A 19,297-nucleotide genomic window follows, 5' to 3' on the forward strand; every position below is an offset into this window, starting at 1 on the left:
CACTTTCATTTGGAACCCCTAAAATGCTACACTTTAGCAGTAAAGAAAAAGCAGAAATAAATTAACCCCCCAAAAGTCTGCAACCCAACCTTGAATAGCTCAATCCCAAAATGAATTAAGGTGCCTTTCCTACCCCAATTGCCTGCCAAAAGCAAAATAAACCTCTCTGCAAGAAGATATGATCAACCAGAGCCTTGTGCTATCTCTATAATTTTTATAAACAACATCCAGCAAGAACTTAAAAATAAAACACTTGACTAAAAACAAAAAAAAAGAAAAAAGAAAAAAAGAAATATTCCCACAAGACATTCAGATAACATAGTTCTCTATCATGAAATTTAAAATTATTAGGTTTAATATTTACCAAAAAAAAGGTAGGGGAAATTATAAAAATTCTATTTCAAGTGGAAGGCAACTCTCAACAAACCCCAAAGTATTTAAATAATACAGATTGTGTCTTCTGGTGACAGTAATATCAAGCAGGAAATTAATAGCAAAAATATGATTATGGAATTCTGAAATATTTAGAAATTATATAACTGACCTATGTAGTGTCTAAAGAAATCATAATGAATTAAAATTTGTAAAAATATCTTTAACCAAACAATAATGAAAAAATTGCATAAGAAAACTTGAAGTTAGCACTGAAGTGTTCTCTGAGGAAAAATTTTAATGCTAATGCTTATATTAGAAAGAATAAATTCTTAAAATCAATATCTTGGTGTCCATTACAAGAAGTTAGGAAAAGGAAAAATTACACCTAAAAGAACTATAAAAGGCTTCCAGCCAAGATGGAGGCATAGACAGACACTCTGCATCTCCCTCCACAACTAAGAAGTAATACAACTACCTCAAAACTATAAACAACCAGAAGTTCCAGAAAATCAAACTACATGGAAGTCCAGCAAACAATGATATGAAGAAGAAATACTCATCCAGACAGGTAGGAGGGGCGGAGCCGGGTGGAGAGGATGTGCTGTGGTTGCAGCAGTGGCGGCGGGCAGCAGTGGGCTGATGGAAAGCGCAGTCCCACATTTTAAAGTCAGGAGGGACACCTGGGGAGCATTCCCAGCTCCTCAACAGACCTCGAAGGTCATGGTCCTAGCACCGGGGAAAATCAAGCCTCATTGCTTCTGACTGTGCTGACCAGTGGGGGGTGGGGCAGAGAAAGAAACTGTCATTCTCTCAGCAGAGTCCACTTGTTTAAAAGGACCCCATGGTCCTAGAACATCCGCAGACCCACCCACTCTTGGAATGACGGCCAACACAGCAGCTAGAGGGGTGCCAGTCAAGTGCAGAAGTGGGAGAGGTGCCTGGAAAAGGGGTGAGTGCTGGACTGGCAGCAATGTTCCCTCTCAGACCCCTCCCCCACACACAGTGCCACAACGTGGTGAAACAGTTTGCTCATTACTGATGAATACCTAAGGCTCTGCCTCTCATAACATAACATGAGCGACAGCTCTACCTGAGACGCAGAGGCAAATAAACAAAGGAACCTGTCAGAATGAGGAGACAGAGAAGTATGGCCCAAAAGGGGAAACGTATCAAGGTTTCAGTGGGAGACCTAAGCGACGAGGAGATAGCCAACCTAACAGATGAGGAGATGGACAACCTAACAGACACAGAATTTAAAACACTGGTGATAAAGATGCTCACAGGCTCTACAGATATGCGTGAGTACGGCAAACGCATAAGAGAAGAAGTGAAGGCTACGCTAAGGGAAATGAAGGAAAATCCACACAAAACCAATGGTGAAGGGAAGGAAACCGGGGTACAAATCAATGATTTGGAACATAAAGAAGAAAAAAAAGTCAACCAGTGCAGAATGAGGGAGCAAGAATTGAAAAAAAATGAGGAAAACTTCCCAAATTTTGCGAAGGAGATAGACATACAGGTCCAGGAAGCATGGAGGGTCCCAGGCAAGCAGGACCCAGAGGGGACCACACCAGGATGCAACATGATTAAGGTGCCGAAGGTGAAAGATAAAGACAGAGGGGGCAGCAAGAGAGAGGCGGAGAGTTGCCTACAGGGGGGTGCCTATAGGACTATCAGCTGATTTCTCAGAGGACACTTTGTAGGCAGGAAGGGACTCACAAGCAGTATTCAATGTGATGAAAGGCAACCTGCAACCAGGATTACTCTATCCAGCAAAGCTATCATTTGGAATGGAAAGGCAGATGAAGTGCTTCCCAAACAAAGTGAAGGTAAAGGAGCTCATCATCACCAAGCCATTATTATATGAAATGTCAAAGGGACTTACTTAAGAAAAAGATCAAAACTATGAACACTAAAATGACAATGAACTCACAACTATCAACAGCTGAATCTAAAAAATAAAAACAAAATCCAACTAAGCAAACTAGAATAGGAACAGAATCATAGGTGTGGGGATCATTTGTAGGGTTATCAGCTGGTGGGGGGCGGGGAGAAATGGGGAAATGGTGCAGGGATTGAGAAGCATAATCGGTTGGTACAAAATAGACAGGGGGAAGTTAAAAATAATATAGGAAAGGGTGAAGCCAAAGAACTTATATGCATGACCCATGGACATGAACTAAGGGGAGTGGGATTGCTGGAGGGAAGCGGGTACTGGGCAGAGGGGAGCGAAGGGGCAAAAAATTGGAACTACTCTAACATAATCAATAAAATATACTTAAAAAAAGAGAGAGAGAGAGAGAAATTGCTTCATCTGCAGGTTCTGTGCTCCAGCCTTGCCAAAAAGAGAAATAAAATTAAAATAAGATTTGAACTTTAAAAAAACAAAAAAAGAACTATAAGGAAGAATCAATGAAGAAAGTAATTAAAAAGACATGTTAGAGTAGATAAACAAACGTTTTGACAATACTAAGAAAATCAACAAATCACTGGGAAGACAGATCAAGAAATAAATAAATAAATAAATAAATAAATAAATAAGACAATAACATTAATGAAAAAGAACATATAATATCCTACATTGACAATAAAGATAAGAAAAAAAATCTCAACCATTTTTTAAATATATTTTATTGATTATGCTGCTACAGTTGTCCCAATTTCTTTTCCCTCTGCTCCCCTCTACCCAGTGACCCCCTCCCTCCAGTTGCCCCATCCCTTAGTTCATGCCCATTGGTTGTGCATATAGTTCTTCTCAACCTCTACCTGTCTACTCCACTCCCTCCTACTATGCTTCTTAATTCCTGCATCATCTCCCTCCCTTTCCCCCTTTTCCCCCTTCCCACTGACCTGCCGCCAATATGTTCCTCATACCTATAGTTCTTTTCCACTCTCATTGCCTACTTAGTTTGCCTTTGTTTCGATTCCCTAGCTTCTGTTGTTGGTTGTTGTGACATAGTTTTTATCTTAACGTTCATAATTTTGATCCTCCTTCTTCTAAACCAGTCCCTTTAACATCTCATATAACAGTGGTTTGGATCTAATGAACTCCTTCAGTTTTATTTTGTCCTGGAAGCACTTTCTCTGCCCTTCTAGTCTGAATGACAGCTTAGCTGGATAGAGTAATCGTGGCTGTAGGTTTTTGATTTTCATTACTTTGAATATTTCTTGCCAGTCCCTTCTTGCCTGCACAGTCTCCTTTGAGAAATCAGCTGATAGTCTCAAGGCACCCCTTTGTACGTAATTCTCTTCTCTCTTGCTGCTTTTAAGATTTTCTCTTGATCCTTAATTTTTGACATTTTGATTATAATGTGTCTTGGTGTGGTTCTTGCTGGGTCCAGTGTATTTGGGACTCTGTGCTTCCTGGACCTGTAAGTCTATTTCCTTCCCCAAGTTCGGGAAGTTCTGCTTCATTATTTTTTCACATTATTTTTCCACTTCTAGTTCTTCTTCTTCACCTTCTGGCAACCCTATAATTCGGACGTTCACTTACTTACAGTTGTCCCAGGGGTTTCTGAGCCTCTCCTCATATTCCTCACTTTTTGTTTTCTCTTTCTGCACTGGTTGACTGTTTATTCCTTCCCTATGTTCTGATTTGTTGATTTGATCCCTGGTTTTCCTTCCCTCACCACTTGTTTCAAGTGTGTTTTTGTTCATTTCATCAGGACTAGCCTTCATTCCTTCCCTGTCTTGATTAAGTCTCACTATTATTTCTGTAAGCTGTCTTATAGCTATAGCTCAGAACTGAGCCTCAGAAAGGTTATCTATCTGTTCATCCGTTAATTCGCGTATTTGCTTTCTGGTCAGCTGCATGATTAATATCTCTATCATTATCCCTGCCACCCTGACAAGTTTGTTTACCTATCTTTATTGGGCGGCGATGTCACACCTCCTACACTATCAGGGGCAGAACCCTGTACACTCATCACTGCCCGGCGACCCTTCTCACCACACTGTGGCACTTTGTGTGGGGGCGGGGGTCCAAGATGGATTCCTGCCGTCACTCTCTGCTGAGAGACCGGGAGCCTCCTCCTCTGTCCCCATGCCCTCTGGGCCTCACAGCCCAAGGCAATGGGGGTCTGCCTTCCCTGGCATTGGAATCGTGAGCTGACGCGTTTGGTCGGCAGTCAAGGGTGCTCCCCAGGTGCTTCTCACCTCCCCTTAAATACAGATATCTGTGCTTATCACTGTGCCGCCGTTTATCACTGCAGCTGCTGCTGCCAGCACAGCTTGATTTCTCTGCCCTGGCTTTGCCCCTCCTACCCGTCCAGAAAAGCACCACTTGTTTATAACTTCATACATTAAATTTCCATGTAGCTTTATTTTCTGGAACTTCTGGTTATTTCTGGTTTTGCAGTAGATGTATTCCTTCTTAGTTGTGAAGGGAGATGGAGCATGTCAGTCTAGGTCTCCATCTTGGCCAGAACTCAATAATTTAAATAAAATGAATAATTTCCTTAAAAGACACAACTTACCAAAACTGCCCCTAATTGAAACAGAAATCTGAGTAATCTTTTTTTTTTAATTTCATGAAACGAATGTATTTATTTATTTATTGTATGTTTCATTGATTATGCTGTTACAGTTGTCCCAATTTCTTTTCCCGTTGCTCCCCTCCACCCAGCAACTCCCCCTCCAGCAGACCCCCCTTAGTTCATGTCCTTGAATCGTGCATATAAGCTCTTCTCAACATCCCCCTGTCTATTCTGCAGCCTCTTCCTATGCTTCTTAATCCCTGCACCATTCCCCTCCCTCTCCCCACTCCCTCCTCCCAGATGAACTTCCCCCACATGCTCCCCATACCTATGATTCTGTTCCCACTCTGGTTGTCTGCTTAGTTTGCCTTTGTTTCCATTCCATAGCTTCTGTTGTTGATAGCTGTGATACTGTTTTCATTTTAATGTTCATAGTTTTGATCTTCTTTTTCTTAAATAAGTCCCTTTAACATTTCATATAATAATGGCTTGGTGATGATGATGATCTCCTTCAGCTTCACCTTGTCTGGGAAGCACTTTCTCTGCCCTTTTATTCTGAATGAAAGCTTTGCTGGATAGAATAATCTTGGTTGTGGGGCCTTGATTTTCATCACTTTGAATATTTCCTGCCAGTCCCTTCTTGCCTGCAAAGTTTCTTTTGAAAAAATAGCTGACAGTCTTATAGGTACCCCTTTGTAGCTAACTCTCCTCTTCTCTCTTATTGCTTTTAAGATTCTCTCTTTATCTTTAACCTTTGGTATTTTGACTATGATATGTCTTGGTATGGTCCTCCCTGGGTCTAGTCTGTTTGGGACTCTCTGTACTTCCTGGACCCGTATGTCCATTTTCTTCCTAAATTAGGGAAGTTTTCCTTCATTATTTTTTCACATAATTTTTCAGTTTCTTGCTCTTCCTCTTCATCTTCTGGCAAGCCTATGATTCAGATGTTGGCACGTTTATAGCTGTCCCAGAGGTTTCTAAGCCTCTCCTCATTTTTTAAAATTCTTGTTTCCTCCTTCTGTACTGGTTGACTGTTTATTTCTTCCCTGTGTTCCAATTTGTTGATTTGAGCCCTGGTTTTCTTTCCTTCACCACTTGTTTTATATGGATTTTCCTTCATTTCAGCCAGAATAGCCTTCATTCTTTCCCCATCCTATTTAATCTTTGCTGTCAAATCTGTGAGCATCTTTAGTACCAATGCTTTAAACTGTGCATCTGTTAAGCTCTCTATCTCCTCATCTGTTAGGAATGCTATCTGCTCGTTGCTTAGCTGTGTCACTTGGACCTTGATCTGCCCCTTCTCTGTTTCCTCATCATGACAGATTTCTGTGTTTGCCTCTGTGATATGGGTGGGGCTCTTGCACCTCTTACATTATAGGGGGTGAAGCCTTAGGTATTTGTTAGTTCTGGCAACAGTTTCACTGTGTTTAGGCGCTGCATGTGGGGGAGGGGTCAGGGAGGGTAAAGTGCCAGTTGCCACCGCTTTTCCAGGCACTTCTCCCCCTTCTCATATTAAGCAAGCTGCCCCTTTCCAAGACTAGTAGCTTCTTCCTCCACCCTAGCCCCCACTTGCTTTCACAATCAGAAGAAATGTGGCTCTCTTTTCCCCGGTGCTGAAACCACAAACTACATGGTCTGTTTGGGGCTGGGATCGCTTCTCGGGCTTAAACTGTATGGCTGTTTTTTGCCCCAGGTACAGCTAGACATGCCACCAGCCATGTGCCCGCCAAGCACAGCCTCTGCAGCCACTGCTCTGCTCCTCTTTCTGTACAACCTGGCCACCTGTCCTACCTTTCTGGCTAATTATTTCTTCTTTATTTCTTTGCTGAAATCCCCTGTAATTTCAATTTTCTGGATTTTCTGGACTTTTTTTTAGTTTTGAAGTGGTTGTAAATTTCTTCTTAGTTGTGAGGAGATGCAGCATGTGTATTTACATCTCCATCTTGGCCAGAAGTCCTGAGTAATCTTCTATTAAACAAATTAATCTATAGTTTAAAACTTTCCTAAAGAAAAGTTTTAAGATAGATGACCTCACTTCCAAGCACATGAAAAGAAATATAACCAATCTTAAATACAAAATCTTCCATATAACAGAAAAATAGAGGACATTTCACAACTTATTTTATGATCATAACCTTAGTTTAAAAACAAAAACATGATAACGACACTGAAAGGAAGGAAAATATTTCTTATACAAAGACATGTAAAGCCTCAGGCAGAGCCTCTTAAATTGCTATTGAGTTGATAGGTCTAGTGGAAAGTGAAAAAAAAAAATCATGAGCACAGAGTTTATTCAGGAAAAGTAAATGTAGAATATCAGTCTAAAAATCAATCAGTTAAATTTACCACACTAACAGAATAAAGGAGGGAAAAAAATCACTGAGTCATCTCAATAATGGACAAAAATAAAAAGACCCAGCACTTTTTTGTGACAAAATGAAAGCTCTTAGAAAGCTAATAAAATGCTACCTTTTTAATCTGAAAGATTACCTGGGGGAAAACAGCAGCAATCATTACAACTTCCCATGTGAACAGAAACAAACAAAATTGCCTTCTGCTGTGCCATCTACTCAACCTGTTCCTGGAGGTGCAGACAATGCAAAGAGTCAAGAGAGGAAAAAGCATAAGTATAGAAATCTTAAAAATGAAACTTTCATTTTTTGCTGACAACAAAATTGTACACATAGAATGTAGGTAATTTGTAATTACTAAATGAATTTAGTAGCTTGTTTAATCACTTGTAAGTCGATTGTGTTTGTATATATGAGGAACAATTAGAAAAAAATTAAATTATGACATTATGAAAGAATTTTAAAAATCAAATACCTAAAAAGTAAATCTAACAAACCATGTGCAAGATGATGACTCTACAACAAATTATTATACAAAAGGATATTGGTAGACATTAAAGAAGACCTAAATAAATAGGCATGCCATTGTCATATATGGGAAGAGTCAATGCCATAAAAATGTCAGTTGTTCCCAAATTATCTATAGATGCAATCTAATCTCAATCAAAATTCCAGATCATTTTGTAGAAATTGATAAGTTGATTCTAAAATGTATATGGATATAAAAGAGTGAAGAGGAGTAGAAATCTTGAACAGTTTGAGGACTTCTACTACCAGAAGGTTTTATTATAAAGCTAAAATTATCAAGGCAATGAGTTAGTACAAGAATAAGCAAACAAAGCAATGGAATATAATGTCCAGAAACAGACCTTCACATTATGTATCCTTAATTAATGACAAAGATGACTGGAGTAGAGTGAGGAAAGGGTTATCTTTTCAATATATTGTGCTGAGTCAATTGGGTATTTATATCAGGGGGGGGATGAATCTTGACCCCTACTTTTGTGTAGTGCTTGTAATGTTCTTTCTTGGTCTGGGTACTGGTTGCATGTATGTTTTCATTTTGTGAACATTCATTGAGGTATATACTTTTTGTATATATTTTATACTTTAGTAGGTGTATTTGATAGGTAAAAGTGACACAAAGCCACAAGATCTCTTCAGGTCTACATTATAAATTCTTCAAACATTAGCATCTTGAGCATAATTTCATCTACTTGACCTGAGTTGTCCAATATGATAGCTATTAGCCACATATAGCTATTAAAGCCTTCAAATGTGGAGATTAAGTACTTAAAATATGGCTAGTGCCGTTGAGAAACTAAATTTTAAATTTGTATTTAATTATAATTTTTAATTGATGTTTGACATGGTTATTTTCTTTTTAATTAAGTGTGTTTAGAACACCTTGGAAATGAGAATTTACTCTTTCAACTGTAAATTTAAAAAACACTAAATACAAAGCATTTACTTCTGATAAAAATTTAGCACCTGAATTGAGATGTACTGTAAGTGCAAGATACACTTCACATTTCGAAGATTCAGTATGAAAAAATAATGTAAAACTCTTGTTCATTTTTATACTGATTACATGTTGGAATAATACTTTAGATATAAAAGGTTCAGTAATACATTATTAAAATTAATTGTATATGTTTATTTTAGTATTTTAATATTAATTTAAAAGTCTAAGGTGATACCTATGGTTTGCATTGCCTTTCTATGGGATGGAACTGGTAGCTAAAATAGACATGGGAGGAAAATTTCTTTCTAGTCTTTTTTCATAAAACACATCAGCCTAATTAATTAAAGATAAAAGCCAGTAAATAGTTCTCAATTTGGATTTAATCCTTGAGGTCAAATTTTTCTCACTCAGATACTACTAAAACGGTATTTTAAATGTACAAAAAAAAAGTTTTATATATTTTCCAATCTGCCTTATAGTTCTTGCTTGTATTTCAAATATATCATTGTCTCTCTAGCTAGAGAGAAATCTCCTTGAGCTTTATGCATCCTTGATGCTGCTGGTCTGAACAAGTATTAGGCACTCAATAAATCCTTGCTGGTTAATTTCTAGAAGCTCTTCTGTGTAAAAAAAGAAAAAAGGCAAAAGAAGTCATTCTCTGAAAAACCTCTTATTTGAAAAGCTAGGTTTTCATTCTTTGGTGCTGCAAGATTGACTATAAATGAAAATATCAGCATTTGCTCTTCTTGTCTAGAAATTTATCTATTGCTTCTTTGAGCTTTGTGAACTACAAAGATTCCATTGAAATCAAAGCAGGGTGTAAAGGTAGATAATTGGAAATAAAGGAGACCAAGGATATTGTGTTTCATGAAGAGTTTCCTTAGGGCTGAATTCAAAAATTGGGTTTTTTCAATATGCTCATGTATGTTGAAAAGGAAGCAGAATTTTAAATATCCAAGAAGGTTAAATGTGGTCTATTTATTTCAGTTCAAAATAAAAACCAACATTTTAATAATATCACTGTCATATAAGTGACAAACTTCCTTGGGAAGTGGTGAGCTCCCTATTGACCAAAATATTTATGTAGCTATTAAGTGGTATCCCATCAGAAATATCAAGGAAGCAAGAGATCCAACAATATGAACTCCAAGGCCCCTTTGAACACTTGATTTTATTATTCATGTTGAACTTAACTGCCCAGTGGGAATGTCTAAGGGCACATTTTCTATGTCCCAATATGTCACACGGTGACAGGTAGCACCACTGAACCTGGATATTCTGAGAACAAGTACCTAAACCATCAGGAGAAAAGTAGAAGGGGAAATGTTTTAACAAAGCAACCAGAATCACCCACATCACACGCTAAACCACTAACGGTGCTAGAAGGGAGTACAGGTTACCAGAGGTGTGTTTCATGCCCAGCACATAGCAGACATTTAAGGAATACTAATCAACTTCATAGTGGGTGTGGCATTGACACACATCTGTTCTCGTTGGATCTTTCAATCTTTCATGCCTTATAGTGGAGAATAATGCTCTGTTCAGCTTTCTCATAGTTGCAGGGAAAGAGGTGGGACATTCCCAAAGAAACTATGTTATTGCACCTCCACACCGGCCTTTTCCCTCGTTTTTCTTAGGCTGGAGTTAGCTTTCTCTCCTTCTAGATTATAAATATTCTTCTGGATCATACGTTACTTGGAGTAAGAAAATGTCTTATTAACCTATCTATTCTTCACATCATCTTTAATACCAAACTCAACCAAAGAAAGGTGCAATAAATGTTCTCTGAAGTTAAGGCAAATACCCACATTGTATTGTCACCCTTTTCTACTGACAGCCAAGATCACATGCACTTGTTAGAAACTTGGCCAATGCTTTTGACTTAGTGCAGTATTGAATTATGCTTGCCTAGAACTGAATGATGATGGTCGTTTAGAAAAGTGTCCTAAGTTCCCAAAGGCACCATTGCAGATTGGTTTGTCTTTTTCTCCCACTGAAAAAAAAATAGGTATAGTTGTCTAATTGCAGACAGTGGTTTTCGTAAAGAGTTGCTTTTGTTATAACAAAGTCAATATGATTTTCTCAGAACTTTCTGCAAGTGGCTATCAAAGTTAGCAAAGCAGTTGGTGAAGTTTCTGACTACATTCCAAGAGCACGTGTTCATGTGTACAAATGTGCACACACAGTATACATACTCTGAATGGGGCAGGCAATAAACTCCAGACTATCGAAACTAGTAAGGCTTTATGACTTGAATCAACAGCTGGAGTTAGCCTAGCCCTGGACATTGCTAACCATCACAGAGTTATTGAATATTCCCACTAGACTGATCCAAATATCAGTCTATGAAGAGCAGTTGTTCTCAAATTTAATGACACATTAGCATCAACTGAAATACATTTTAAACATCAGTATTCAGATTGGGAACAAGCAGAAACATGATGGGGATGCAGAGAGACAATGAAAGAACAGTGTGTGCTGGTAGGAAATGAGAGAGCTTATTAGAGGCTGCTCAGAGCGGGAAATTGTGGGCACACAGAGCAGTGTTTGCAGAGTCTTTGGAGAAACTTTTCTATGAGATGGAGGGTGAAAGCACTAGTACAGGACTACGCTCTGGCCTTCCTATTGAAAATGGTTACAGATGAATTACTTACATACACCTCTCCCTTTCCTAAAACACTGTTATATTCCAGAAAGGAGGTAAAGACATACATCCATGAGGATAAAGAGCATAAATAGTGGTTTCAAATTCTGAAAACACGTTGAGTTGTGACAACTGTCGTACCAAATCATAGAGGGCAGAAAGTTTACTGCATGTGGGAAGCAAAGGCAAAAAGTAAGAGGGTTTATGATAGAGAACCCCAAAGGTCTCAGAAACTGGAGGTCCTAGGGACCTTGGAAATATGGCAGGTGCAAGGAAGAAGAGAATTGATTAAAGTCTACATGAAGAGACTTGAGTTTCTTTGCCTCACTATTTCTTTTTCAGAGGAAAATGTATCTATCTCAAACTTTCATGAGGTCTAGCCCTCTGGGAGTGCTAACTGCATACAAAGGTTTCTGAACTATCTGAACTATTGTGTTTTCAGGCTTGGGCTTTGTCAGCTGTCCCTGAGTGGCCATTAAATCAAATACCTAAATTGTCAGAGCTTAGCAATTGCTAACTACTTGCTTACTTCTCTAAATTCAGTTTTACCTCAGTTTGGCCTCTGGTGACTCCTTCTATGTTCAGGTCAGCTCAGCCATTTCTTTTAAAAAGTGTGCCTGAGAGCCCTGACTGGGTAGCTCAGTATTTCCTCCACCCACAGAAAATTTAGATTTCAACTCTCCTGGAGACATTACATAAGAAACATGAGGCACAGGTGAGGAATGGGGAGAGCTTTCAAAAAGTACTAGGGACTCGATGACTGCGTGGTGAAATCCAAAATGCCTTTGCCGTACATGCTCAGAGGATGCTGGTGGCCAGGCTCACAACTCCAAGTCTGCATGGGAGGAACCCTCTCTGAAATAACCAACCCAAGAGGATCCCCAACAAAACAGCAGTCTGCCTGAAAAACCTGTAGTAAAGCCAGCCAGTCAAACAGCACCAAGCATGTATGTATGCACAATGCTTTTACAGCTGAACATCAATCTTAAACATGATAGGACAGCTAAGAATAGAAGACATTCCTCCATATGAAAGACAAATATTAAAAAAAAAGAGTAAAACTTCTGAGAAAGAGACAGCATGAAGCAGAACAAAACATACCCCAACACATACATTAACATGCAAAGGAAAAAAATTTGTCTCATAAAGTAAAAAGAGAAAGCTACAAAAAGTAACAAACATATCCCCCCCAAAAAAGTTCACTTTGGGGATAAAGACCAGATTCTAACATTTTTCAGAGACCAGATTCTAAGATCTTATGGAAGGATCAGTAATCAGAATTTTATCAGATTTCTTAATTGCAATGGAAAAGGCTAGAATGTAGGATGACAATGTAGAAGACAACGGAGCAAAGCTTTCCAAGTCTTCAGAAACAAGACACATACTAGATTTCCATGTACAGCCAAACCATTGATGTGAGGGTAGGAAAAGAAGTGTTTTCAGATGTGCTAGTTCTCATATAATTTACCTTTCAAGAACTCTCTCAGGAAATTTAATGTAAAATATATGACACCCAGATGAAGAGACAATCCAAAAAGGATTAAAAACAGAGGATCTAGAAGACAGTCATTCTACCCAGCAGAGTAGTAAACAGAGTTCCCAGGCCACTGGAGAAGGAAAAAATGCCCGAGGGTGAATACTATGCATCAGCCTAGATTCAAACAAGGCAACAGAGAGTTCCAGAAGGAAAAGAGGACACTGGGTATGTCTAACATATGAGATGAGATTTATACTTCTGGTGCAAAGCATGGCATGAATTATTGATAGGTACATTAAAAATTCAGCAAAAAATTTTTAAATGAAGCAATTATTAACTTCAGTCTAAAGAAAGGGAGCAGGGAAGTATGTGTGTAATGCGGGATAAATCATAAGACAGCAAATCCTCACTTTTCATAGTAGTTTTTCAGTGGATACTAAGACTAAATATCCATAGATATCAGTAGATACCTATGTGGATATCAAGAGATAACAATAGAAACATGCTATTTAGAAATCAGGAGATAAACTCCAGAAGATACATGCCCCCCAGAATTTCATAGCAATTGCTTCTGGGTAATCACATCCTAGAAATTGAGAGAAGTATGGCGGATAAAAGACCATTGGTTTCATTATGTCTTATTAAACCATTATTCTCTGATTTTTTTTAAAACTAAAATTTAATTTTTTTAAGTAAAAAAATATATACAAATTATTCTTCAACAGTTTTGGAATCATGTGTATCTCATTTCAATGCGAGTTCACACTTTGGTCCTTGGGGTCCCAGCTTCATAGTGTGTCATGAGCACACCCCATGCCCCTGGTGTTAGGTAAGATGCTTTCCTGACATTTATCATTGGATCCTCACAAACACTTGAGGAAGTTCATCGAACTTCCCCTTTCAGATAGAAAAATGTAAAATCTAAAACTGAGAATAAAAATAATTTCCAAGCATTCCGTGGAACTAAGGGTGGTTCTGTGACACAGTTCTTGCCAAGCAGATATAAGTGAAAGTCTACAGGTGACTCATCTACTTTCTACCAAGGACCTGAGTGTGCTGTGGCCTTCTTGGGGCAAGGGGCACACAAGCCACACACCAAGAATGAAGACTAGAAAAAGCCTGGATTTCTAATCTCCTCAGTGAGCCACGAAGCCATCCAGGACTACCTAACTTCAGACTTCTTGTTAAATGAGGAAAATAAAAGGGTTTATAAAGATTTAAGCCCTGGCTGGTGTGGCTCAGAGGATTGAGTGCCAGCCTGTGAACCAAAGGTTCTCCAGTTTGATTCCCAGTCAGTGCACATGCCTGGGTTGCAGGCCAGGTCCCCAGTTACGGGCGCACTAGAGGCAACCACACATTAATGTTTCTCTCCCTCTCTTTCTCCCTCCTTTCTCCTCTCTCTAAATATAAATAAATAAATTAAAAAAAAAAAAGATTTAAACCACCCTAGTAAGATTTCCTATTGCAGATACCTGAACACGGCCCACTTGACATATGCTCCAAAGCCTCTTCCCTTCCCCAGATCCTGCCGCCTCTCACAACCCCAATTCAATCTGTCAAACAAAGAAGCCGAGCACAGCTCCAACCACAGATTTTGCTATCTTCAACGTTCTCTCACATTTCTTTCAGAAGGTGCATGAAGGTGGGAGTCTCCAGAGAAAGTGTTGATGGATTGCAATGTCACAAAAGCAGCCAACTTCTTGAGGCATGAGTCATTGCTTCTCTGGCTTGGTCGGCTAATCAATAGAAACTTTTGATGCCTGTGGATGGGATCACCTAACATGGCAGAATGGCCCGAGGACAGTTGAAGCCCAGAGTGAGGTAGGAATTGCACTAGACTTATTTAACTGTTTGGGTTTTTTTTTTTTAATTAAAGTTAACTTACTTCACTTTAAGTATATAAGTAACAAACAGTAATATTATTAAAAAGTGAAGGAAAAAAAATTACTCACCCTTAACCTCAAATATTTTCATCTTTGAATTTTGAGTTCATTAGTGTCCATGTATCTGCCTATTCTTACTTTTCATAGCTGTAATCCCGTATACAAAATTTTGCTTTCATTAACATTATCATTACAAATTATAAAAGTTTTACCATACACAGTCTTCATAATTTTCACTTTAATCAATTATTCTTTTAATAAATTCCTACTGTGTGATAGGCATTGATGGGAAAGCTACAGGTTGAGTAATATTCCAGCGTGCAGATGTATCACAGTTTATTAGACTATGCCACTAAGGATGGACATTTAGTTCATTTCCAATTTTTCTTTTTAGAGATAAAAGATGCAGCAGTCATCTTCATAAGTATAGCTTTTAGTTTCTGATAATTATTTTCAATTATGAGTAGTGAGATTATTGGATCCAAGGGTAAGGACATCTTCTGGTTCTTCAGATACTGTACCAAAAATATTTTCGGTGGGAACCTCAGCTATCTTTACCAGAGTTGTGTTATGTTTCCTTCTTCTGGTCATTGTCTTCTGAATAGAAATCTCAAAGGGATGCCTTTGGTTAGAAGAATCCAAGTTACATGTCTGTGCTCTTATAACAAGGAAGGTTGGAGATGGAGTGTCTAGTTTCCTAAACCAAATGTAACTGATTTATCCTAATGTACAAGCTGTACCCCTATGGAGCCGCAGGCAGAGTCAGCTTCCCCTGAACCACAAAGATGCCAGTTGAGATCAAGACTCCTAGAAAGGAGGAATAAGGAAAAGAGGAATCCTCAGGTGTCCACTATCCAACCTTCCATCTCTTGCCTTTATTTCCTCCTGAGAAATCTCAGTAGTCTCATCATAACCAGTAACTTTTTTTAACCTACTTCCTCATTATAGTCAAAGTCGCTTATATAACATGTAAATTTAACCATGTCACTCCTTGCTTTTCTTTTTTTTTTCTTTCCTAAAATGTGATTTGGTTACTAGTGCATTTGGGAGATAATTAATAACAGGACTCGTCTTGGCTAAAAATACACATTGTTGTGGGTTAGAGGGACTATGCAGTTCTCTAAGGCAGTCTGCATACTTTGTGGCCCTAAATCAATTTGAGGTTGTAAAATAAATAATACAGAATATTAATGATACAATAACGAGAGAACAAATTTGTATTAATGTTTACCTAAAGTTTAGGGTCATGGGTCAAACTTCACAGAGAAAAATATTTTTTATATCAAATTTTTATAAAAATGTTATTATAAATTAAATTTCTTGTCTGTTTTAAGTTTTGTTGTTCTTGAGATTATTACCCAATAATTGTTCTTTTCACAGGCATAGTTCTATAATTACAGGCATCATCACCCTCTGCTTCATGCTACAGCTATCAAATGATGATCTTAAAATAGATCCTGAACAAATGCTTGTTAAGTAACTGACAATGACAGAATCTTGGCATCAGTAAATCAATCATATAACTGGAAAATTAAAAGAAATAGAAAGACATATCCAAAATAGAATACCTTTAGGATGGTATAAGGGCTAAACATTCTGCATTATGAAAATGCAGGGGGTATCACAAACCATTAATGGCTCTCCTTCACTAAATTCTATATAAAATCTGTATGATCTGGTCCCTGTTCCCTCAAGCTCCTCTCTAATCCTTGCCTCATATTTTATGCTCCAGTAATATCCAATTACAACATGCCTGGCACAGTGCCTGACATGCAGGATGTGTGCTACCAATGGTTATTGAGTAAGCAAATGAATAAATAATTGAGATAGAATGAGATTACTTATCTTCATTCTAAAGTAAAAGAATGGCTAAGGAAGCCTTCTGGTTCTTTTGTATCTCACTTCCCTCCCATTCTAGGTAGAGCTCAACCACAGTGAGTGTTCCAAGATGCTTGGTAGCTAACAAAATCAGCACATTCATTTCTCTACCCAAGAAAGAGCTCCACTGAATTTTGATTCCTGGTAATTTACAAAGATGTTTATAGTTATTGGCCCATTGTAGGATAAAGAGTGGGTGGAAGAATTTATTACTTCATTAAAATACAATGAAAGAAACATAATTAAAACATTTAGGCAATTTCTGGATCACAGAAAATGAATACTCAGTAGTGCAAACAAATCCTCAGCCAGTTGGTTGGATACAGCAAGCCCATGCTTCCTGCTTTCTCATAACACTGTCAACAGGCTGGTTCAAAAACCCCTCCTCTTCCTCCTCCTGCAAGATAATTTGCTTTAATGAGCTCTCTTCTTAGCCCAGAGGCTAGAAGTAGGGGCAGCATAAATCTAGGCAGGGGAGCGTAAAGAGGGGAAATTGGGATTTCCTTCTCCTGTTTGTATTTTTAGTAGCTTGTTTTTGGCCCAACAACTGCACCTGCCACTGTGCTCAGTGCTTTATACACATCCCATTTAATTCCCGCAAATGAGATACATGTAATTATCCTCCTTTTATCAACAAAACTGAGGTTGAGTATTGTGCCCAAGGTCACACAGATACCTGACAGAGCTAGAATGTCTATAAATGGTTCCAATCAGAATCCCAGAGCTCCTGCTTTTCTTCACTATGCAAACCCAGATAGTCAGAGGATTCTCCCTCTATGGTTTCAGTAACATTTAGACTCAGCCTGTCCCACGCACTCCCATGTTCACATGGTGTGAGTGCATAGGGCAAGAGATAGAGAGAGCTCTCTCCTCCTCTCCTTTTATAAGGCCACCAATCTTGTTAGCTTGGGATCCCAACTTTATAATCTCATTTAATTTGAATTACTTCTTAAAAGCCTTATCTCCAAATTCCATTATTAGGACTTCAACATATTAATGGGGTATGGGGTTCAGTCCATGGAAATGTAGACATATTTCACACTTTTCTCCTTGACGCAATCCCAAAGCTTTCAAGACTTTATAAAGAGACTAGCTGGAAACCTAGAGTGGAATCTGAAGACAAGTTTATCAATCATCAAAAAGGCCAGAGACTGAATAGTAGCTGTCTACATTTCTGCCTGAAGTCTTGAAAAAAAAAAAATGTATCTAAAGAAATAATAGAGCTGATATCATAGATGTTCGATGAAGAGAGACATTCAGAGACAGCAGATTTAAAAATTTATTATGGTGAAAAGTGGGCAAGACTCTATTCTTCCAGAAGCACTAAATAAAAGTAGATTGGCAGAGAACTGCCCACCTGGAGAGGGGTCACTTGGCTCCCTCCGCTCCAGGAATCCCTGTGTCTCTTGCTTCTTCACTTTGTGCTCCCTCTTCCCCTGCACAGGGCCTGTTATACTACTAACCCCTCCATCTCAAAAAGGGCAAGAAAGAGAAAGAGAAGATAAAAGGAATGATGAAATTCAAGTTCTTCGTGACAGTTCTGGGCAAAGACCAAAATTTGCATTTCACATCTTCTGTTGCCAGGACAAAGATAAAAGTTAAGAGAAAGGGGCCTCCTTTCTGGTACCTCCCATCTTCAGCTTAGTGGAGTCCAGGAATGGACCCACACTGCTCATTGCATGTAGGCTTCTTGGTAAGGCATGCTCCCGGCTCAGTTAAGCCTCCTCGGACCTCCAACAGCCATGTGTCAGTTCCTCTAGGAATTATCTGATTCCTCGTCATTCAGCTCCTGGGCCTTCCCCCTTCTCTTCTGGAGGCTTGGCTTCTTAGTACTACCAAAAGTTTGGCTCCACCCATAGTTGCCATAGTTCTCATTTTTTTCTCCTTTTTTTTAAACTAGAGGTACATTCATGTAATAAAACAATTTAAACCATCTCCCCAATCTTCCTAGATTCCCTCCCAGAAATAACCATTCTTCCTTGTTCATCTGTGCAGAGAAACTTTATACTTTAAAGTACTTAATAATCAGACTTCCGGCCAAGATGGAGGCGTAGACAGACATGCTGCGTCTCCCTCTACAACTAAGAAGGAATACAACTACCTCAAAACTAGAAACAACCATAAATTCCAGAAAATCAAACTGCATGGAAGTCCAGCAAACAAGGATATAAAGAAGAAATACTCATCCAGACAGACAGGAGGGGCAGAGCCCTGGCGGAGAGGACACGGTGTGGTGGTGGCAACAGCGGCAACAGCAGCAGGCTGGTGGAAAGTGCAGTTAAATGTTTTAAAAAGTCAGGAGGGACATCTGGGGAGCGTTCCCATTTCCTCACCAGAGCAGCTCACTGTCCCCGCTCCGGGGAAAATCAAACCTCATTGCTTCTGACTGTGCAAACCAGTGGGGGTTGATGTGGAGGCAGAAACTGCCCATCTCTCAGCAGAGTCTGCTTGTTTAAAGGGCCCCCACGGACCTAGAACGTCCGCAGACCCACCCACTCTGGGAACGACGGCCAGGGCAGCAGCTAGAGGGGCGCTGGTCCGGTGTGGAAGTGGGAGAGGTGTCTGGAAAAGGGGCGAGTGCTGGGCAAGCAGCATTGTTCCTTCTCAGACCCCTCTCCCGCATACAGCACCACAACATGGTGAAACAGGTCACCTGTTACTGACCAATACCTAAGGCTCCGCCCCTTAAACGTAGTAGGAGGGACAGCTCTACCTGGGACACAGAAGAAGACAAACACAGGAGACTTCC

The sequence above is a fragment of the Furipterus horrens genome, unplaced genomic scaffold, assembly GCF_987537825.1.
Source record: "Furipterus horrens unplaced genomic scaffold, mFurHor1.1.pri manual_scaffold_5, whole genome shotgun sequence".
Taxonomy (NCBI): Eukaryota; Metazoa; Chordata; class Mammalia; order Chiroptera; family Furipteridae; genus Furipterus; species Furipterus horrens.